Raw genomic sequence first — 21,716 nt, forward strand, 5'->3', positions numbered from 1 at the left:
CCATTGCTGCTAGAAACATCGGGGTGCAGGTGTCCCGGCGTTTCATTGCATTTGTATCTTTGGGGTAAATCCCCAAGTGTGCAATTGCTGGGTCGTAGGGCAGGTATATTTTTAACTGTTTGAGGAACCTCCACACAGTTTTCCAGAGTGGCTGCACCAGTTCACATTCCCACCAACAGTGTAAGAGGGTTCCCTTTTCTCCCCATCCTCTCCAACATTTGTTGTTTCCTGCCTTGTTAATTTCCCCCATTCTCACTGGCGTGAGGATTTTCTCATTGTGGTTTTGATTTGTATTTCCCTGATGGCAAGTGATGCAGAGCATTTTCTCATATGCATGTTGGCCATGTCTATGTCTTCCTCTGTGAGATTTCTGTTCATGTCTTTTGCCCATTTCATGATTGGATTGTTTGTTTCTTTGGTGTTGAGTTTAATAAGTTCTTTATAGATCTTGGAAACTAGCCCTTTATCTGATATGTCATTTGCAAATATCTTCTCCCATTCTGTAGGTTGTCTTTTAGTTTTGTTGACTGTATCCTTTGCTGTGCAAAAGCTTCTTATCTTGATGAAGTCCCAATAGTTCATTTTTGCTTTTGTTTCTTTTGCCTTCATGGATGTATCTTGCAAGAAGTTACTGTGGCCGAGTTCAAAAAGGGTGTTGCCTGTGTTCTTCTCTAGGATTTTGATGGAATCTTGTCTCACATTTAGATCTTTCATCCATTTTGAGTTTATCTTTGTGTATGGTGAAAGAGAGTGGTCTAGTTTCATTCTTCTGCATGTGGATGTCCAATTTTCCCAGCACCATTTATTGAAGAGACTGTCTTTCTTCCAATGGATAGTCTTTCCTCCTTTATCGAATATTAGTTGACCATAAAGTTCAGGGTCCACTTCTGGATTCTCTATTCTGTTCCACTGATCTATGCGTCTGTTTTTGTGCCAGTACCACACTGTCTTGATGATCCCAGCTTTGTAGTACAACCTGAAATCTGGCATTGTGATGCCCCCAGATATTTTCTTTTTTAAAATTCCCCTGGCTATTCGGGGTCTTTTCTGATTCCACACAAATCTTAAAATAATTTGTTCTAACTCTCTGAAGAAAGTCCATGGTATTTTGATAGGGATTGCATTAAACGTGTAAATTCCCCTGGGTAACATTGACATTTTCACAATATTAATTCTGCCAATCCATGAGCATGGAATATTTTTCCATCTCTTTGTGTCTTCCTCAATTTCTTTCAGAAGTGTTCTATAGTTTTGAGGGTATAGATCCTTTACATCTTTGGTTAGGTTTATTCCTAGGTATCTTATGCTTTTGGGTGCAATTGTAAATGGGATTGACTCCTTCATTTCTCTTTCTTCAGTCTCATTGTTAGTGTATAGAAATGCCACTGATTTCTGGGCATTGATTTTGTATCCTGCCACGCTACCGAATTGCTGTATGAGTTCTAGCAATCTTGGGGTGGAGACTTTTGGGTTTTCTATGTAGAGTATCATGTCATCGGCGAAGAGGGAGAGTTTGACTTCTTCTTTGCCAATTTGAATGCCTTTAATGTCTTTTTGTTGTCTGATTGCTGAGGCTAGGACTTCCAGTACTATGTTGAACAGCAGTGGTGAGAGTGGACATCCCTGTCTTGTTCCTGATCTTAGGGGAAAGGCTCCCAGTGCTTCCCCATTGAGAATGATATTTGCTGTGGGCTTTTCATAGATGGCTTTTAAGATGTCGAGGAATGTTCCCTCTATCCCTACATTCTGAAGAGTTTTGATCAGGAAAGGATGCTGTATTTTGTCAAATGCTTTCTCTGCATCTAATGAGAGGATCATATGGTTCTTGGTTTTTCTCTTGCTGATATGATGAATCACATTGATTGTTTTACGGGTGTTGAACCAGCCTTGTGTCCCAGGGATAAATCCTACTTGGTCATGGTGAATAATTTTCTTAATGTATTGTTGGATCCTATTGGCCAGTATCTTGTTGAGAATTTTTGCATCCATGTTCATCAGGGATATTGGCCTGTAATTCTCCTTTTTGGTGGGGTCTTTGTCTGGTTTTGGAATTAAGGTGATGCTGGCCTTATAGAACGAATTTGGAAGTACTCCATCTCTTTCTATCTTTCCAAACAGCTTTAGGAGAATAGGTATGGTTTCTTCTTTAAATGTTTGATAAAATTCCCCTGGGAAGCCATCTGGCCCTGGACTCTTGTGTCTTGGGAGGTTTTTGATGACTGCTTCAATTTCCTCCCTGGTTATTGGCCTGTTAAGGTTTTCTATTTCTTCCTGTTCCAGTTTTGGTAGTTTGTGGCTTTCCAGGAATGTGTCCATTTCTCCTAGATTGCCTAATTTATTGGCGTATAGCTGTTCATAATATGTTTTTAAAATCGTTTGTATTTCTTTGGTGTTGGTAGTGATCTCTCCTTTCTCATTCATGATTTTATTAATTTGAGTCTTCTCTCTCTTCTTTTTAATAAGGCTGGCTAATGGTTTATCTATCTTATTAATTCTTTCAAAGAACCAACTCCTGGTTCTGTTGATCTGTTCCACAGTTCTTCTGGTCTCGATTTCGTTGAGTTCTGCTCGAATCTTTATTAACTCCCTTCTTCTCTTGGGTGTAGGATCTATTTGCTGTTTTTTTCTCTAGCTCCTTTATGTGTAAGGTTAGCTTTTGTATTTGAGTTCTTTCCAGTTTTTGAATGGATGCTTGTATTGCGATGTATTTCACCCTTAGGACTGCTTTTGCTGCATCCCAAAGATTTTGGATGGTTGTATCTTCATTCTCATTAGTTTCCATGAATCTTTTTAATTCTTCCTTAATTTCCTGGTTGACCCTTTCATCTTTTAGCAGGATGGTCCTTAACCTCCACGTGTTTGAGGTCCTTCCAAACTTCTTGTTGTGATTTAGTTCTAATTTCAAGGCATTATGGTCTGAGAATATGCAGGGGATGATCCCAATCTTTTGGTATCAGTTCAGACCCGATTTGTGACCCAACATGTGGTCTATTATGGAGAAAGTTCCATGTGCACTTGAGAAGAATGTGTATTCAGTTGAGTTTGGATGTAAAGTTCTGTAGATATCTGTGAAATCCATCTGGTCCAGTGTATCATTTAAAGCTCTCGTTTCTTTGGAGATGTTGTGCATAGAAGACCTATTGAGTATAGAAAGAGCTAGATTGAAGTCACCAAGTATAAGTGTATTATTATCTAAGTATTTCTTCACTTTGGTTAATAATTGATTTATATATTTGGCAGTTCCCACATTCGGGGCATATATATTGAGTATTGTTAAGTCCTCTTGTTGAATAGATCCTTTAAGTATGATATAGTGTCCCTCTTCATCTCTCACTACAGTCTTTGGGGTAAATTTTAGTTTATCTGATATAAGGATGGCTACCTCTGCTTTCTTTTGAGGACCATTCGAATGGTAAATGTTTCTCCAACCTTTTATTTTCAGGCTGTAGGTGTCCTTCTGTCTAAAATGAGTCTCTTGTAGACAGCAAATAGATGGGTCCTGCTTTTTTATCCAGTCTGAAACCCTGTGCCTTTTGATGGGGTCATTAAGCCCGTTCACATTCAGAGTTACTATTGAGAGATATGAATTTAGTGTCATCATGATAACTATTCAGTCCTTGTTTTTGTGGAATGTTCCACTGAACTTCTTCTTAAAGGGGAATTTTAAGAGTCCCCCTTAAAATTTCTTGCAGAGCTGGTTTGGAGGTCACATATTCTTTTAGTTGCTGCCTGTCTTGGAAGCTCTTTATCTCTCCTTCCATTTTGAATGAGAGCCTTGCTGGATAAAGGATTCTTGGTTGCATGTTCTTCTCATTTAGGACCCTGAATATATCCTGCCAGCCCTTTCTGGCCTGCCAGGTCTCTGTGGAGAGGTCTGCTGTTACCCTAATACTCCTCCCCATAAAAGTCAGGGATTTCTTGTCTCTTGCTGCTTTAAGGATCTTCTCTTTATCTTTGGAATTTGCAAGCTTCACTATTAAATGTCGATGTGTTGAACGGTTTTTATTGATTTTAGGGGGGGATCTCTCTATTTCCTGGATCTGAATGCCTGTTTCCCTTCCCAGATTAGGAAAGTTTTCAGCTAGAATTTGTTCAAATACATATTCTGGCCCTCTGTCCCTTTCGGCACCCTCGGGAACACCAATTAAACGTAGGTTTTTCTTCCTCAGGCTGTCGTTTATTTCCCTTAATCTATCTTCATGGTCTTTTAATTGTTTGTCTCTTTTTTCCTCAGTTTCCCTCTTTGCTATCAACTTGTCTTCTATGTCACTCACTCGTTCTTCCACCTCGTTAACCCTCGTCGTTAGGACTTCTAGTTTGGATTGCATCTCATTCAATTGATTTTTAATTTCTGCCTGATTAGCTCTAAATTCTGCAGTCATGAAGTCTCTTGAGTCCTTTATGCTTTTTTCTAGAGCCACCAGTAGCTGTATAATAGTGCTTCTGAATTGGTTTTCTGACATTGAATTGTAATCCAGATTTTGTAACTCTGTGGGAGAGAGGACTGTTTCTGATTCTTTCTTTTGAGGTGAGGTTTTCCTTCTAGTCATTTTTCTCAGTGCAGAGTGGCCAAAAGCAAGTTGTATTGGGAAAAGGAGAAAAAGAGAGGAGAGAAAGAAGGAAAGAAAAGAGAAAGAGAAAAAAAAGGAAGAAAAAAAAACGAAAAAAAAAAGAAGAAAAAGAGAAAGAAAAAGAAAGAAAGGAGAAAAAAGGGGGGTGGGGGAAAGCAAAAAAAAAAAAAAAAGAACCACGGAGGAGTATCTTCTGATTCTGTGTACTTTAAGTCCCTTGGCTTCTCCTGGAAGTTGTCCGTCTAGCTGGTCTTCTGGGGGAGGGGCCTGCTGTGCTGATTTTCAGGTGTTAGCAGTTGGGGGAGCTGCTGTGCCCCTGCCTGGTGCAGGGCTCAGTGGGGGTTGTTTACCCCGTGAGCCCCCCCCCCCCCCGAGTGGCGGGGCCAGCTCTGGAAACCTGGATTCAGCCCCCGCAGGAACTCCGGAGCTCTCGGTTTGCAGGGCCTGGAGGCTCCGGGGCGGGGCCGCTGATCTGCTCAGCTGGGGCAGGAGCGTCCTTGCTGTCCTGGGCCCTCCCGGCCTCTGCCTGTCCCGAGGGGAGGCCGGATCCTGGGCTGTGTCCAGGCGCCCTGTGCTCCGAAGCCTGCGCTGTTGGATTCGTGCTCCCGCCCTGCAGCCCCCTCCGCGGAGCCGCCGCCCGAGCCCCCCGAGCTGCTCCTGGAACCGCGCAGCCCCCTCCGCACGGAGCCTCTTCCTCTGCCCGAGCCCCTCCGAGCTGCTCCGGGTCCCGCCGTGCGCGCTGCAGCCCTTAGGGAGCTCGGCGCATCTCCCGGGGCGCAGGTGTCTGTTAGTGTCCCAGGGAGTCCGAGGGCACCTCCGCCCTCCTGGGTCCTGCTCCAACTCCCCGCGAGCCCCTTTCCCCCGGGAAGGTCGGTGCAGCTCCTGCTTCTCCGGGACGGGGCTCTCCTGTCCTGGGGACACTCGCCCCGGCCTCAGCCCGGCTCCTCGCGGGGCCCCTCCCCCTTGGAGGCCTTTGTTTCTTTATTTCTTTTTTCCCGTCTTCCTACCTTGATAGAAGCGCGAACTCTTCTCACTGTAGCATTCCAGCTGGTCTCTCTTTAATTCTCAGGCCGAATTCATAGATTTTCAGGATAATTTGAAGGGTTTCTAGGTAATTTGGTGGAGACAGGTGATTTGGGGACCCTACTCTTCCGCCATCTTGCCCCTCCCCCCTCATTATGAGTTTGATTTGTATTTCCCTGATGAGTGATGTTGAGCTCTTTTCATGTGTCTGTTAGCCATTTGTATATCTTCTTTGGAAAAATTTTTAGGTCTTGTCATTTTTTAATCAGACTGTTTACTATTTTGTTGTTCAGTTGTGCAAGATCTTTATAGTTTATTAACCCCTTATTGGAAATATCACTTGCAAATACCTTCTCCCATTCAGTAGGTTGTCTTTTAGTTTTGTTGATTGTTTCCTTCATTGTGCAGAAACGTTTTATTTTGATATAATCCCAATAGTTTATTTTTGCTTTTGTTTCCCTTGCTTTAGGAGACACATCTAGAAAGTAGTCCTATGGCTGATGTCAGAGAAGTGACTACCTGTCTTCTTTTCTATGATTTTTATGGTTTTAGGTCTCACATTTAGGTCATTAATCCATTTTGAATTTATTTTTGTATATGGTCTTCAAAAGCAGTCCAGTTTCATTCTTTTTTTTTTAAAAAAAAGATTTTATTTATTTATTCACAAGAGACACAGGCAGAGGGAGAAGCAAGCTCCATGCAGGGAGCCCGACGTGGGACTCAATCCTGGGTCTCCAGGATCATGCCCTGGGCTGAAGGCGGCGCTAAACTGCCGAGCCACCCGGGCTGCCCAGTTTCATTCTTTTACATGTAGCTGTCCAGTTTCCCCAGGACCATTTATTGAAAAGACTGTCTTTTCCCCATTGTATATTCTTGTCTCTTAGGTTAATTGACCATATATAGGTGGGTTTGTTTCTGGGGTCTCTACCCCATTCCATTGATCTGTGTGTCTCTTTTATGCCAGTACCATAGTGTTTGATTACTGCTGCTTTGTAGTATATCTTGAAATCTGGGATTGCAATGCCTCTAGCTTTGCTCTTTCTCAGGATTGCTTTGGCCATTCAAGGTCTTGTGTGGTTCCATACAAATTGTAGTTTTATTTGTTCCAGTTTTGCAAAAATATGTTGGTGTATTTTGATAGAGATTGTATTGAATTTTTAGTTTGGTTTGGGTAATGTAGACATTTTGACAATATTAATTCTTCTAGTCGTTGAGCATGGAATATCTTTCCATTTGTTTGGGTCATCCTCAGTTTCTTTCATCAATATGTCATAGTTTTCAGAGTATAGGTCTTTCACCTCTTTGGTTGAGGTTTTTCCTCGGTATTTTTTTTCTTTTTGGTGCAATTGTAAATGATGTGTTTTTTTTTTTTAATTTCTCTTTCTGAGACTTCATTTTTAGTATATAGAATCACTACCAATTTTTGGGTATTAATTTTCTATCATGCCATCTTACTGAATTCATTTATTACTTCTAGTTTTTTGGCAGAATCTTTAGGATTTTCTATGTATAGATGTATAGTATCTATACATAGATATCTATAGTATCTATGTATAGATGTATAGTATCATGTCATCTGTGAATAGTGATAGTTTAACTTGTTTACTGGATGCCTCTTATTTACATTTATTTTATGATTGCTGTAGCTAGTACTTCTAGTACTAGGTTGAATAAAAATGCAAACAGTGGACATCCTTGTCTTGTCCTTGACTTTAGAGGGAAAGTTCTCAATTTTTCATCATTGGGGATGATGTTAACTATGCGTTTTTCTTAGATGGCCTTTATTAAGTAGAAGTATGTTCCTTCTAACACCATTTTTGGAGAGTTTTTATCATGAATATTTGATGGATCTTGTCAGGTGCTTTTTCTACATCTATTGAAATGATCATATGATGTTTGTCCTTTGTTTTGTTCATATGGTGTATGACATTGATTTGCAAATATTGAACCAGCCTTGCATCCCAAGAATAAATCCTGCCTGATCATGGTGAATGATCTTCTAAATGTAATGTATGCAGTTTGCTAATATTTTTTTGAGAAATTTTGTATCTATGTTCATCAGGGTTATTGGCTTGTAGTTTTCTTTTTCTCACGGTGGTTTTGTCTGGTTTTGGTATCAGGATAATGCTGGCCTTGTAGGATATACTTGGAAGCTTTCCTCATATTTTTTTTAATAGCTTGAAGAGGATAGGTATTAACTCATTTTTTAGAGAGACAGAGTGTGTGTGTGAGGGAGGGGTAGAGAGAGAGGGAGAGAGAGAAAATTAAGCAGTCTCCACACCCAGCATGGAGCCCAAATGGGGTTTGATCTCACTACCCTGAGATAACATCTGAGCTGAAATCAAGAGTTGGACACTTAACCAATTGAGCCACCCAGGTGCCCCTCATCTTTATTTTTAAAGTCTTTACTTTCATTCCAATTAGCCAACACACAGTATTATATTAGTTTCAGGTGTACAATATAGTGACCCAACAATTCCATACAACACCCAGTGCTCATCACCACAAGTGCACTCCTTAATCCCCATCACCTATTTAACCCTTCCCCCCATCTGCCTCCTCTCTGGTAACCATCAGTTTGTACTCTATAATTAAGGCTCTGTTTCTTAGTTTGTCTCTCTTCCCCCCTCCCTTTGCTTGTTTGTTTTGTTTCTGAAATTCCACATATGAGTGAGATCATATGGTATTTGCCTCTCTCTGACTGACTTATTTCACTTAGCATTATACCCTCTAGCTCCATCCAAGTAATTGCAAATGGCAAGATTTCATTCTTTTTTATAGCTGAATTATATTCCATTGTATATATATATATATATCTCACATATTCCATTGTGTGTGTGTGTGTGTGTGTGTATATATATATATATCTCACATGTAGCTAGAAGATTATCAATTTTATTGATTTTTTTTTCCAGAACCAGCTACTGGTTTCATTGATCTCTTCCATTATTTTTTTAGTTTCTATATCATTTATTTTTGCACTAATACTTATTATGTCCTTCCTTCTGCTGGTTTTGGGCTTTGTTCTTTTTCTATCTCCTTTTGGCAAAAGTAGATTTATATCCCAAATATAATTTATTTGAGATTTTTCTTGCTTCTTGAGGTAGACCCATATTGCTATGAACCACTTTTGCTGCATCCCAAAGACTTTGGACCATTGCATTTCCACTTTCATTTGTTTCTATGTACTTTTTTATTTCTTCTTTGATTTCTTTATTGCTCCATTCAGTATTTAGTAGTATGTTATTTAATTTCCATGTATTTGTGCTCCTTCCAGATTTTTTCTTGTGGTTGATTTCTAGTTTCATAGCCTTGTGGTCAGAAAAGACGCATGGTATGACTTTGACCTTTTTGAGTTTGTTGAGACTTGTGACTTAATACATGGTCTGTTCTGGAGAATGTTCTATACACACTTGAAAAGAATGTATGTTCTGTTTTAGGATGGAATATTTTGAATATGTCTGTTAAATCCATCTGGTCCAGTATGTTATTTTTTTTTAAGATTTTATTTATTCATGAGAGACACAGAGAGAGAGAGAGAGAGGCAGAGACACAGGCAGAGGGAGAAGCAGGCTCCATACAGGGAGCCCCATGTGGGACTTGATCCCGGGACTCTGAGATCAAAGGCTCAACTGCTGAGCCACCCAGGCACCCCTAGTATGTCATTTAAAGCTCCTATTTCCTAATTGATTTTCCGTTTGGATGAACTGTTCATTGTTGTAAGTGGAATATTAGAGTCCCCTACTATTATTGAGTTACTACCAATTATTTCTTTTATTTTTGTTATTAACTATTTTTATGTATTTGGGTGCTCCCATGTTGGGTACATAGATATTCACAATCATATACTCTTGTTGGAATGTCCCCTTTATATTATGTAATGTTCTTCCTTGTCTTTATTACAGTCTTTGTTTTTAAAGTTTATTTTTCCTGATATAAGTATTGCTACCCTGGCTTTTTTTTTTTTTTTTTGACATCCATTTGCATGATAAATATTTCTCTATCCCCTCACTTTCCTCTTTTTTTTTTTTTTTTGGAAGGTTTATTTATTGATTTCAGAAAGAGAGAGTGTGTGCTCCAGTGGGGTGAGGGGTAGAGGGAAAGGAAGAGAATATCAAGCAGACTCCCTGCTGAACATGGAGCCTAATACAGGACCTGATCCTACAACCCTGAGATCATGACCTGAGCTGAAACCACAAGTCAGTTGCTCAACCAACTGAGCCACCCAGGTGCCCCCCATCCCCTCACTTTCAATCTCCAGGGTCGTTTGGTCTTAAATGAGTCTCTTGAAGGCAGCATATAAGTGGGTCTTATTTTTTTTATCTTCTCTGTCACCCTATGTCTTTGACTGAAACATTTAGTCCATTTACATTCAAAATAATTATTTATATTTATGTATTTGTTGCCATCTTTAAACTAGTTTTATGGTTCTTTCTTTAGATTTTCTCTGATCCTTTCTTTTGCTCTCTTTCATAGTTTGTTGCCTTTACTTAGTGATATACTTGGATTCCTTTCTCTTTATTTGAATATCTACTACTGGTTTTTGATTTGTGGTTGCCATTAGATTTGTATATGACATCTTCCACATATAGCAGTCTATATTAAGTTGATGGTTTCTTAAGTTTAAACCCATTCTTTACTCCTCACCCCACCACATCTTAGGTATATGGTGTCGTATTTTACATTCTTGCATTTTATGAATCCCTTGACTGATTTTTACAGAAATATTTATTTTTACTGCTTTTGTGTTTTTTACTTTTCATACTCATTTATGGTCTTCCTTTCCACTCAAAGAGTCCCCTTTAACATTTCTTTAGGGCTGATTTAATGGTCATGAACTCCTTTAGTTTTTATTTATCTTGGAAACTCTTTATCTCTTCTTCTATTCTGCATGGTAGCCTTGCTGGATAGAGTATTACTGGCTGGATATTTTCCCTTTCAGCACTTTGCGTATATCACACCACTATCTTCTGGCCTACAAATTTCTGCTGATAGTGTTATAGGTTTTCCCTTGTTGGCAACTTTTTGTTTCTCTGTTGGTGCTTTTGAGATTATCTTTTCCTGTTTAATATTTGACATTTTATGTGCCATGACATGTACCTCCTCATGTTAATCTTTTTTTTAAGATTTTATTTATTCATGAGAGACAGAGAGAGAGACAGAGAGGCAGAGGGAGGAGCAGACTCCATGCAGGGAGCCGGACATGGGACTCGATCCCAGGTCTCCAGGATCATGCCTTGGGCTGGAGGCAGCGCTAAACCGCTGAGCCACCCAGGCTGCCTCTCCTCATGTTGATCTTGTTGGGAGCTCTCTCTGCTTCTTTTACTTAGATAGCTATTTCCTTCCCTAAATTAGGGAAGTTTTCAGTTGTTATTTCTTCAAATTTTCTTTTTTTTTTTATTGGAGTTCAATTTGCCAACATATAGCATAACACCCAGTGCTCATCCCATCAAGTGCCCCCCTCAGTGCCCATCACCCAGTCACCCCCACCCCCCACCCACCTCCCTTTCCACCACCCCTTGTTCATTTCCCAGAGTTAGGAGTCTCTCATGTTCTGTCTCCCTTTGTGATATTTCCCACTCATTTTTTCTCCTTTCCCCTTCATTCCCTTTCACTATTTTTTATATTCCCCAAATGAATGAGACCATATAACGTTTGTCCTTCTCTTATTGATTTATTTCACTCAGCATAATACCCTCCAGTTCCATCCACATCAAAGCAAATGGTGGGTATTTGTCGTTTCTAATGGCTGAGGGATATTCCATTGTATACATAGACCACATCTTTATCCATTCATCTTTCGATGGGCACCGAGGCTCCTTCCACAGTTTGGCTATTGTGGACATTGCTGCTATAAACATTGGGGTGCAGGTGTCCCGGCGTTTCATTGCATCTGTATCTTTGGGGTAAATCCCCAGCAGTGCAATTGCTGGGTCGTAGGGCAGATCTATTTTTAACTCTTTTCTTCAAATTTTCTACATCATTCTCCTCCTCTTCCACCTCCTCCTCCTCCTCTTCCTTCTTCTCCCAACAAAATGAAAAAAATAAAAACAAAGAAAGTCAAAATTTTAAAAGAAAATGAAATTAAAAACTAAAAATTAACACACACACACACAGTCACAGCTTATTTTCTGTGTCCTAGCACTGCAGGGGAATTTGTATGGGCTTGTGAAGCCTGGGCTCGCTGAGGTCACAGGCTCACTGTGAGCCAGACCCTCCTCTGGTTTGAGCTTTTAAGGGGGAGAAGGAGAGAACTTTCCTGCACTTCTTCGGCCCTTTTAAACTGAGGCTTTTTCTCTGTGTCCCAGCAGATCTAGCTAGAGTGGGTGTAGGCTTGTGGACCCTGAAGTTAGCAAGTTCTCTGAAATGACTGGCCTGATCCTTGGTGCTGTCTGAATTCTGCTCTGGTCTAGGCATTTATGGTGAGATGGAATGTAAACTGTGTGGTTCTCTATTCCCTCTAACCTGAAGAGCTTTCCCATAGCTCCTCTACTACTAGGCAGAGTTTTAGTGTTGTCTCTTTTATGTGCTAGTTGCCCCTTTAAGCTGAAGGTTTTTTCCTGTGCCCAAGGACAGAGGGATCTGTTCCTGGTCCCTCAGTTCTATCCCCACTGCCATTCACAGTTTTGGGGATGGAGGTGACCTTTGTTACCATTTTTTCATTTCTCTTGCTATTCTCTTACCATTATCTCTGTCTTTGGCTGTTCAGTAGTTTTGTAGTCAGCCCTCTATTCTTCTTCAGGAGGAATTGTTCTATTAATAGGTGTAATTTGATGTGTCTGTGGAAAGGTGAATTCAGTCTTCCTATGTCTCCATCTTGAACCAGAACCCCCCTCTGCCTTCTTTTTTTTTTATATTTTATTTATTTATTCATGAGAGACACAGAGAGAGAGAGAGGCAGAGACATAGGCAGAGAGAGAAGCAGGCCCCATGCAAGGAGCCCGATGTGGGACTTGATCCTGGTACTCCAGGATCACGCCCTGGGCCAAAGGCAGATGCTCAACTAATGAGCCACCCAGGCATCCCCCCTTCTGCCTTCTTGATTCAGCTTTCATACTGTAAAGAAGTCTTTTCATGGTCTGTTCTAAACCAAGTTTTTTGCCCCCTTTTGTTCTTTTTTGGTGATTTAGCCATTTAAAGTTGTCCCCAAGTGTAGTGCTGAAGAACTGCCAATGTTCCTAAGTTCAAGAAGGCTGTGATGTGCCTTACAGAGAATATATGTGTTAGATAAACTTCCTCAGGAATGAATTATAGTGCTTTAAGCTCAGAGTTTCCACAGGGACTAGTCCCAGTGATAGAGGTGACCAGGGAGCCAGTCCCAGTGCTGTGACCAGATAATAAATGAAAGATGTGATGAGTCCAGACTAACTTTTTTCCTGCATTCTCACTAAGCCTCACAATTCTGTGAAGTAGGAATTGCTTCTTTATAATTTTCCAGCATGAGAAAACTGAAATACAGATTATAAATTATTTGCCCAAGATGATCTGAAAACTAGATTAAAGTCAGATCTGACTCTCAACTGTACCCCATAGTAACCTCAGTCATCTTTAGTAAATGGAGTATAAACAGGACCCTGGGCTATGTACTTTCTTGAGGCCTCTCCCAGTTTAAGTAATGTGAGAACAGAGAAGTACAGCCAGAAGCAGGAAAAAGCTGTTGTGATTCCATAGTAGCACACTAACACCACCTGCCTCCAGCTCAGCTTTCTTGGGACTGTCCTAACCTTTGGCAAGGCCAGTTTTCTCCTATTCAGCTACACGGAATAGTCTCTGCTTGCTCAGTTTCTATTAGAAGACGAGTTTAAAGTTTTAAAAATTGTGAAAGACTATTGTTTGAGAATAAACAGTACTTTTCCTCAGTGGGCTGCCAAGCCTCTAGCCATGGATAGGACAAGGGAGATTACATTGGGCAGGCTCTCCTCTCATGTGCTGGTTAGAACATCACACTTTTTTTATTACTCTTGATTTTGATATTGTGCTTCTGTTTTATAGGTGGCATTTCCATATGTAGACATGGTCATCTATCCTTCATTTGGAAAGATCAATATTTCATTGTCAAGATAGAGAAGAGATTTGGATTGCCTTTCCTTGTAGAACTAAAAGTAGTTTTCTAGAAAGTTATTTAGCCCCCCATTCCCAATCTGTTGTTCCTTGGTCAATTCAGCTATGCTTATTTTCAATAAGAATGTAATTTTGTGAGGTCTTGACAATACTTTCTTCCCTCTTCCCCCTTTAAACTGTTTGGTGCACATAATAGGTCTCAAATAATTGCCTAATGGATATACCCACCACGTGGATTAACTAAACCAACACTTTAAATGTGACTCAGAAGTACCCACTGCCATTTTTTAGTCTAGGAGTGAGAAGTAAGGGTGATATGGCAAAAAGAAAAAAAATATGGCCTGCTTTCAGTATTTTCTAGCCTCCAATAGACTCAAGCTCAATTCTTACAGAAATGAGCTCAAAGTGCCATGGTCCTTAATACAGTTATTTTATGATTGAGCACATGTGGTTCAAATATCCAATAACCCAGTTGTATTTTTTATTCTAGAAGGACCATAATGATTCCTCTGTCACATGTGGCCAGAGGCTGTGACTTTTTTGTGGAAAGTTCTAGACTAGCAATGACTCCAGTGACCTCTTACTACTTATCAAATGGTCAGTTTGACCCAAAGGGGAATGTGGAAGAACCAGTATAGGAGAAAATTGAATAGCAAAAACCTTGGTGGTAGGAGCTGCCCTACATAAAGGTACCACATCTTATTTTACATCCTCTAAGGCAGAGTTTAGTTGCAAAAATGCTTGAAGGAATAGGATTATCCTCTAAAGAATTAAGTGTGCAATGTGATTTTTTTCTCTATTATGTTTTAAGAAGAGAAATATTTCCATTTTCTTATAACATTTGTTTCTCGAATTATATAGAACAATAGTCCTAATTTTGGGTCGTAGACCTTGGTAGAGTGTTGTCTGAAGACTGAAGAATGGCTCACAATGGACTGCTGTTCTCATAAGTTTATAAATACTCTTGTGATTAAGAAAATAAAAATTTACTTTAAAATATGTTGCTGGCAAATACCAATATACCCAGACCTACCCTGGGGTTATCTGAAGATAGTTCCTGTGCTTTCTGCCTTAGAGTTTTCTCTGTCTGCAGGAGTGAGCTCAGTTCATGGATGACAGGTCAGAAGGGCTGGAGAGTTAATGCCCATAGGAACTGCCCTCATACAAGGAGGAACAGTAGTTGGTACATAAATATTCCAGGTTCTTTTTTCATGGAGGGGATAATTCTGAGGTACATAAGACAAAACCTTATTCATTACCAGGAATTTTCCTTATTTTGGGCCTTCTTATATAGGTATGACAAACATTATTCTGTGTGTGTGGGGGGGGGATGGATATGAATCTTATTTTGCTTTTAAAAAGAGTCCTTAAACACAATAAAATTAGGAGTATGGACTCAAAGAAAAGCGACTATGGGTCCTCATGAGTGTTCTTACACCTAAAACTTTTTTGGACATGAAGTTTAACAATACCTGGATATCTCTGCTACTAATGCTAAGTAACTTTGCTCCCTCTCTTCCTTATCATTATTAGGATATGCATTTTTAACAGCCCTCTAACACACAGTGCTCTAAATACACGAGTGCTAGCCAATTAAATTTTCTTTCAGAAAGAGAAAGACATATAACTACCTATACCATAAATGCCATGAAGGCAAGGTCACCATTGTTTCAACAACACCCAGATCAGGGAACAACACACAGTAGCAGCTCAATAAATATTAGATCTTAAAAGATGAATGATTTAACAAGTGAACAAACCAATTGTCTAATGAATGAAATCATATGCTCTGGACTTGGTCTGGGCAAGGCAGTATCTCTCTCAAAATGTAAGCTTCCACATGTCATAGTACCCAATAGAAATCTACAGTGATTTATATTTCTTCTTTTCCCTGAGTCCCCAGAGGGTTGCACTGCCCTGACAGGTCAAGGTGGTTACAACACTTGGGGATGTCTCTGTGGCAGACAGAAAAAGCACCCACCTGGGGCTACAGCTGGATACAGAGTGAATCTGTACACACTGATTTTTTTCCACATACATTTCCTTGTTCAGTTTTGATCACAGACTTCAAGTAGGACATTAGCAGTACTGGAAACATCTTCAGTAACAGCAATTTGTATAATTGAGGGGCTGGAGAACTGTACTGGGTAAGCTTTTTTTTTTTTTTTTTTTTGATTGGGTAAGCTTTCTAAGTAAGAACACTCTTCAGTCTTCAAAGACAGATCCTAACATGAGTACAAGATTAAAGTTTATAAAATCTGGATGTATAGAGAGAAAATTAATTTAGGCTTGTTTGTTTTTTAAATTCTGGAATGAAGAGTCACCCTGCGGAGCTTGCAAAAGATAGTTTAGTTCAAATTAAAGGCAGCAATGTATACTCTATATAGTAGACAGTAAATGTGAAGGACGTATTTCCCAGAAGGGTGTATGGCTTCAGGATATTCATGACTTTAATAAAGTATTAGATGAATTCATAGGTGGAAGATTACTAAGACAAGTAAGGGAGGTTTCAGGCATGTTTGGGCTTTTAAAGTCAATAAAGAGAGACTTTAAAACACCAATTTGGTACCATTAATATCATTTGGAATACTGGTTTGCTAGTGTGTAGTATTTCATATGTTAAAAAAATAGTATTTCATTATGAAATCATTATTTCATTATGTTATATTGCTGTGTCCTGATGAAAGTAACCAGTAATATGTACTTTTTTGCAAATGTGATAAAAGGCTATGAACAGTATGTAGAGAATGAGATAGTTAAGGGCATGTGTGAAAAGTAGATATAAGTCTGTGGGCATGCTGGAAATGAGTCACATTATTGGATCATACACCAAACACTTGGTAATAACTGCCCCAACTCTCTTTAATTATCACCATCAAATTGCATCATAGAATTCTAACTTCTGGTGTGGGATTGTGCAGGAAAATGTCACATGACCATGTCTGTTGGGGGAGATGAAGGGAGGGAGAAAATGGTGGTGATGGTGATTAAGGGTCCTGAGCTATATTGTCTCTGAGGAGAGAATACATCTTTACATGGGAGAAAAGCTGCTTAGGGTCTGAAGTCATGGTTCTTATTTTATCAGTTGAATCCCTTAATTGTGTTTATAGTTTAGAAACAAAATATACTTTCAAGACTCTGCCTGAGGAAACAAGTTTCAAATCATGTTTCCATATTCAGTGGTAACCTTTTTAGTTAATGGTGCTGAATAAAATTGTTGCTTTGTAAAACTGGGAAATGGTTTAACTGGCCATGATCTACACATTACATTTGTATTTCAGGTAATAACTTGTAACGTTGCATTTTTAAGTAGTCATTACTCTCATCTGCTTTTGAAATCTTAGTTGCCAAAGGGAATTTTTTTGAGTAAAGTTAATTTTGAAAGTTAAATTTAAATCACTTTTCATATTGTCCATCAACAATTCCCAAAAAAAGCATAGCCATATGTTTCTTATACATAAAACAAAACTACGCACTCTCCCATTTTCTTCAAGTCTCTAAGATAGTTTTTATGTGCAATGAAAGATTTATGCATTGTTGTTTTTGTCAGGAGTGGAAAAATATTTTCTCAAGGTTGTTATCCAACTATGATGGTATATAAATATTGAAAAAAGTTACCGGGGAAAGTTCTAAAATATACTATAAAAAAATGGTATAAGTATCAGAAACTCATTTCTTACAAGATGTATAACTGTGAGGGAGAACTAACTAGGTTTTATTCTCAAGTTATTTTTTTAATATTTATTTATTCATGAGAGACAGAGAGAGAGAGAGAGAGGCAGAGACACAGGCAGAGGGAGAAGTAGGCTCCCTGACGGGAGTGGTGCCTGATGCAGAAGTTGATCCCAGGACCATGGGATCATGAACTGAGCTAAAGGCAGATGCTCAACCACAGAATCACTCAGGCATCCCAAGTTATTCTGCTTATTATAAATAAGATTTATTACCTTTAAACAGTACCATATAGTAAAATTAATAATAAATATAAACAAAGTTGTTTTTGCAATACTTTGTGATGATCCTATACTGTGGGGGGTATCTCTTGATTATGGTCAATTTCAATTGTGTATAAAAATAGAATATTACCATACACTCCTTTGTTCCTATCTTTTACCTTCAACAATTATTAATTTATGGCAATATTTCTCCCCTTCCTCTCTTATTATTTTGAAGAAACTATAAGACATTGTTATTTTTTTATCCATAAATATTTAACTATATATGTTTAAAACTGAGAACTCTTTGTTAAATAATACCATGGTACCCCTAAATGTGCTTTTAAAACTGTATTTTTAACTGGAAAGGCAAACTGATCCCTTTCAAATATGAAAACTTGGCTGTCTTAAAAAGAGTATCAGAAAGAGTGTCTGGATGAGTGATTATTGCCAAGAGACTATTTCAGGTACATTGGCAGTTATATGAGAAACAGCTCTAAAGAACAATGTTCTTTAGACTGCTCTTAGGCAGTCAACTAAAGGTCACTGGCTATGTTTTCCCCTTCTGACTGGAGAAATAAAATTTCCGAGTTCATACCAGTAAATATGGAGGTGATGAAATGCTTGCTCAAGTTTCTTTTATATTTGCTATGTTAAAAGAAAAAGACAAAAATTTGTAGGCCCCCTTTATATATTTTTAAAGATTTTATTTATTTTAAAGAGAGAGTGTGTGAGTGGGAGGAGGGGCAGAAGGAAAGGGATAGAAAGAATCCCAAGTTGACTGTGTGCTGAGCATAGAGCCTGACATGTGGCTCAAACCCAGGATCCTGAGATCATGACCTGATCTAAAATCAAGAGTTGGATGCTTAACCAACTGAGCCATCCAGGCACCCCTCCCTTTATAAATATTAAGAAGACATCTTACAATACTGGTCCAGTCATAAATATATTCCAGGAAGACTGGTTCTTAAGAGTTTCATACTTCTAGTCCAATTACACAAGAGCTATATAAAACTGATTCTTAACATTATGGGTTTGTGAAAAAAAAAAATCAATGCCTGTATCATATGATAAAATAAAGGAAAACTTCAACTTTTATTATTTGTGGGCCCTGCTCATGGGCTCTTAGGAAAGCTATACTTAAACATTTACCAAGGTCAGAATGACTTGGCAAAACTTCAAAGCATGGGCTCCTTTCTGCCCCAAGCACACATTGTACATCTACTTTTTTGACAAATGACCTAAAAAGAACATTCCAAACATAAAGATAAAAGTAAGACATCCCTGGTTCTCATGATAGTGAAGTCATACAGACCTGCTCATACTAAAAGCTTAAAGTCTATAATTTTCTGAAATGTCTTCTATCATGATAATTTGTAACTTTTTATGTAAAAAATGTATATAACCCTACACCAAGTATGCCTTCCCCAAAGCACGTTCTTTATGTATCTTGCGCAGCTATCCTAACTTGGGCTTGAATAAAACTCACTTTCTATCTTTTAGAGATTTAAAAGGTTTTTTCATTTTGTGTTGACACATAGAAGAGTACATGATGTAAAAGAAGTCAGACTCAGTCTTAATAATTGAGACTCTTCTGCCAGATTGTCTAATATCCATTTGTTTTCTGGCACCACTACCTCTACATCTTCTTCCTCACTAGTACTGGTTGGGATGCACTCAACTCCATGCAGTCATCTTCTGTTAATTCCTCTCATGTGGTATCTATTAGGCCTTTAATTTTTCCAAGATCTGTACTTTGAAACCCTTTACTCAGGATGCTTGGGTGGCTCAGCGGTTGAGTGTCTGCCTTTGGGTCAGGGCGTGATCCTGGAGTGCTGGGATCGAGTCCCACAATTGGGTCCCCTGCAGGGAGCCTCCTTCTCCCTCTACCTACATCTCTGCCTCTCTCTGTGTGTCTCTCATGAATAAATAAATAAAATTTAAAAAAAGAAGAAACCCCTTACACGCTACCTTTTTTTTTTTTTTTTTGTCATAGCCACAATCTCCTTCATAATTTCCTTGACTGGCTCTCTGTAAATCCTCTGAAGTCATGCACAACATCTGGACACAATTTTCTTCAGCAGGAATTTATTATTTTGGGCTTGATGGCTTTCGTGGCTTTTCCTATAAAAATGATGGCATCTTCAATGGTGTAATCCTTCCATACTTCCATGATGTCCTATCATGGTTCTTTTTCATAGCACTGACAATCCTTCCCACAGAGTATGTGTGTAATGAGCCTTAAGTGTCCTTGTGACCCCCTGATCTAGAGGTTGAATTAGAGACACTGTGTTTGGGGGCAGGTAGATCACTTTGACACCATTGATGTTGAACTCATGGGATTCTGGATGGTAATGGGGCACTGTCCAATATCAAAAGAACTTTAAATGTCAGTCTCTTACTGGCCAGGTACTTCCTGACTTCAAGGACAAAGATCAATGGAACAAATCCAGAAAAAGGGTTCTCATTGTCCAGGCCTTCTTGTGGTACAACTAGAAGACGAGTAGCCAGTGCTTATCTTTCCCTTTTGGCTTTGGTCTTAGTAACTTTATACATAAGGACAGTCCTGATCATAAACCTAACTGCATTTGCACAAAACAGTAGTTAGCCTATCCCTTCCTTCCTTAAATCTTGGTGCTCTCTTCCTTACTAATAAACATCCTTTGTGGCATATTTTTTTTCTTAGAATAGAGCAGTTTCATCTGCTTTAAAAACCTGTTCAGACAGATATCCTTTCTCCTCAATGATTTTCTTTTTTTTTATTTTATTTATTTATGACAGATACAGAGAGAGAGAGAGAGAGAGAGAGAGAGGCAGAGACACAGGCAGAGGGAGAAGCAGGCTCCATGCACCAGGAACCCGATGTGGGATTCGATCCCGGGTCTCCAGGATCACGCCCTGGGCCAAAGGCAGGCGCCAAACCGCTGCGCCACCCAGGGATCCCTCCTCAATGATTTTCTTAAAGGTGTCTGGGAACTCATCTGCTGCCTCTTTGTCAGCAGAAGGTGCATCTTCTGTTATCTTGACATTTCTTTTAAGGCAGACTTCTTTCTAAAACTATCAAACCATCCTTTGCTGGAATTAAATTCTCCAGCTTTAAATCCTTCACCTTCCTTTTGCATGAAGTTGTCATATAATGACTTTGCTTTTTCGCAAATAATATTAGAATCTATAGGCATGCCTTTTGTAGAGCAGCCCTGTATCTACATAAAAGCTACATTTTCACCACCAGATAAAAAGATATTTTGCAAAAAGTACAAGGTTTTTGGCATTGCTGCAGTCGTGGCTTCACGAATTTCCTTTTCTAGTTTTACAATGATCATTATGCTGGATTCATTTATCTTGAAATGGTGGGCACCTGCAGCTGCAGACCTCAATCAACAGTAGGTATCAACCAATTCAACTTTTTCTTGTAATGTCATGGCTTTTCTCTACTTCTTGGGAACACTTCCAGCATCACTGGTAGCACTTTGTATGGGTCCCACAGTGTTATTCAGGGTTTGAAATATTATACAAAACATGATGAAAAATGTATGAGAACCACAAGAGATCACTTTTTGCTGTGCTACACAATTTACTGGAGAGATAAACTGCTCACGTGGACCTGGTTAGCACTGCATGGTGCTTTAAGTGGATATTCACTACACTTGAGCTCATGGCAATAGCAACAGGAGGTAGGTGGCTATGAAACTATTACAGCAGTATACTTTACAGTTAATTTTATGAAATTATGATTTAAGACTGCATCTTTATGTTTGTTTCTATTTCTCTCAACAGAAAATGGTGCCGTGTATGGTCTCTAGGTGTCCATAAGTTTCAATAAATTTTAACTTTTTATAATAGCTTTGTATATATGTTATGACAGTAAATGATAAAATAAGCTGTTTCTATATATATTATACATTCATGATATACTTAGCTTCTTATCAATTTTTTGATATGTCCCAACTATGTGGTTTGTCTGAGATTTTTCAAATTGTAAAAAATCTTCAAAAATTTTTCCAATATATTTATTTTTAAAAATCCATGTATACATGGATCCATGCAGTTCAAACCCATGTTGTTCAAGAGTCAACTATACTGTGAAGAACCCAGTTTTTTATTTTTCTTGAAATAGTCATAACTT

General features: G+C 38.9%; 1 non-coding gene across 1 annotated transcript; it reads right to left on the minus strand.

Annotated features, from left to right (window-relative positions):
* Window positions 1–15,544: 15,544 nt before the first annotated feature.
* LOC144309327 (small nucleolar RNA SNORA77) lies at window positions 15,545–15,669 on the minus strand. Its single transcript, XR_013375369.1, has one exon. It is a non-coding gene; the product is annotated as a small nucleolar RNA SNORA77 (small nucleolar RNA).
* Between the last annotated feature and the right edge of the window lie 6,047 nt (window positions 15,670–21,716).

The sequence above is a fragment of the Canis aureus genome, chromosome X, assembly GCF_053574225.1.
Source record: "Canis aureus isolate CA01 chromosome X, VMU_Caureus_v.1.0, whole genome shotgun sequence".
Taxonomy (NCBI): Eukaryota; Metazoa; Chordata; class Mammalia; order Carnivora; family Canidae; genus Canis; species Canis aureus.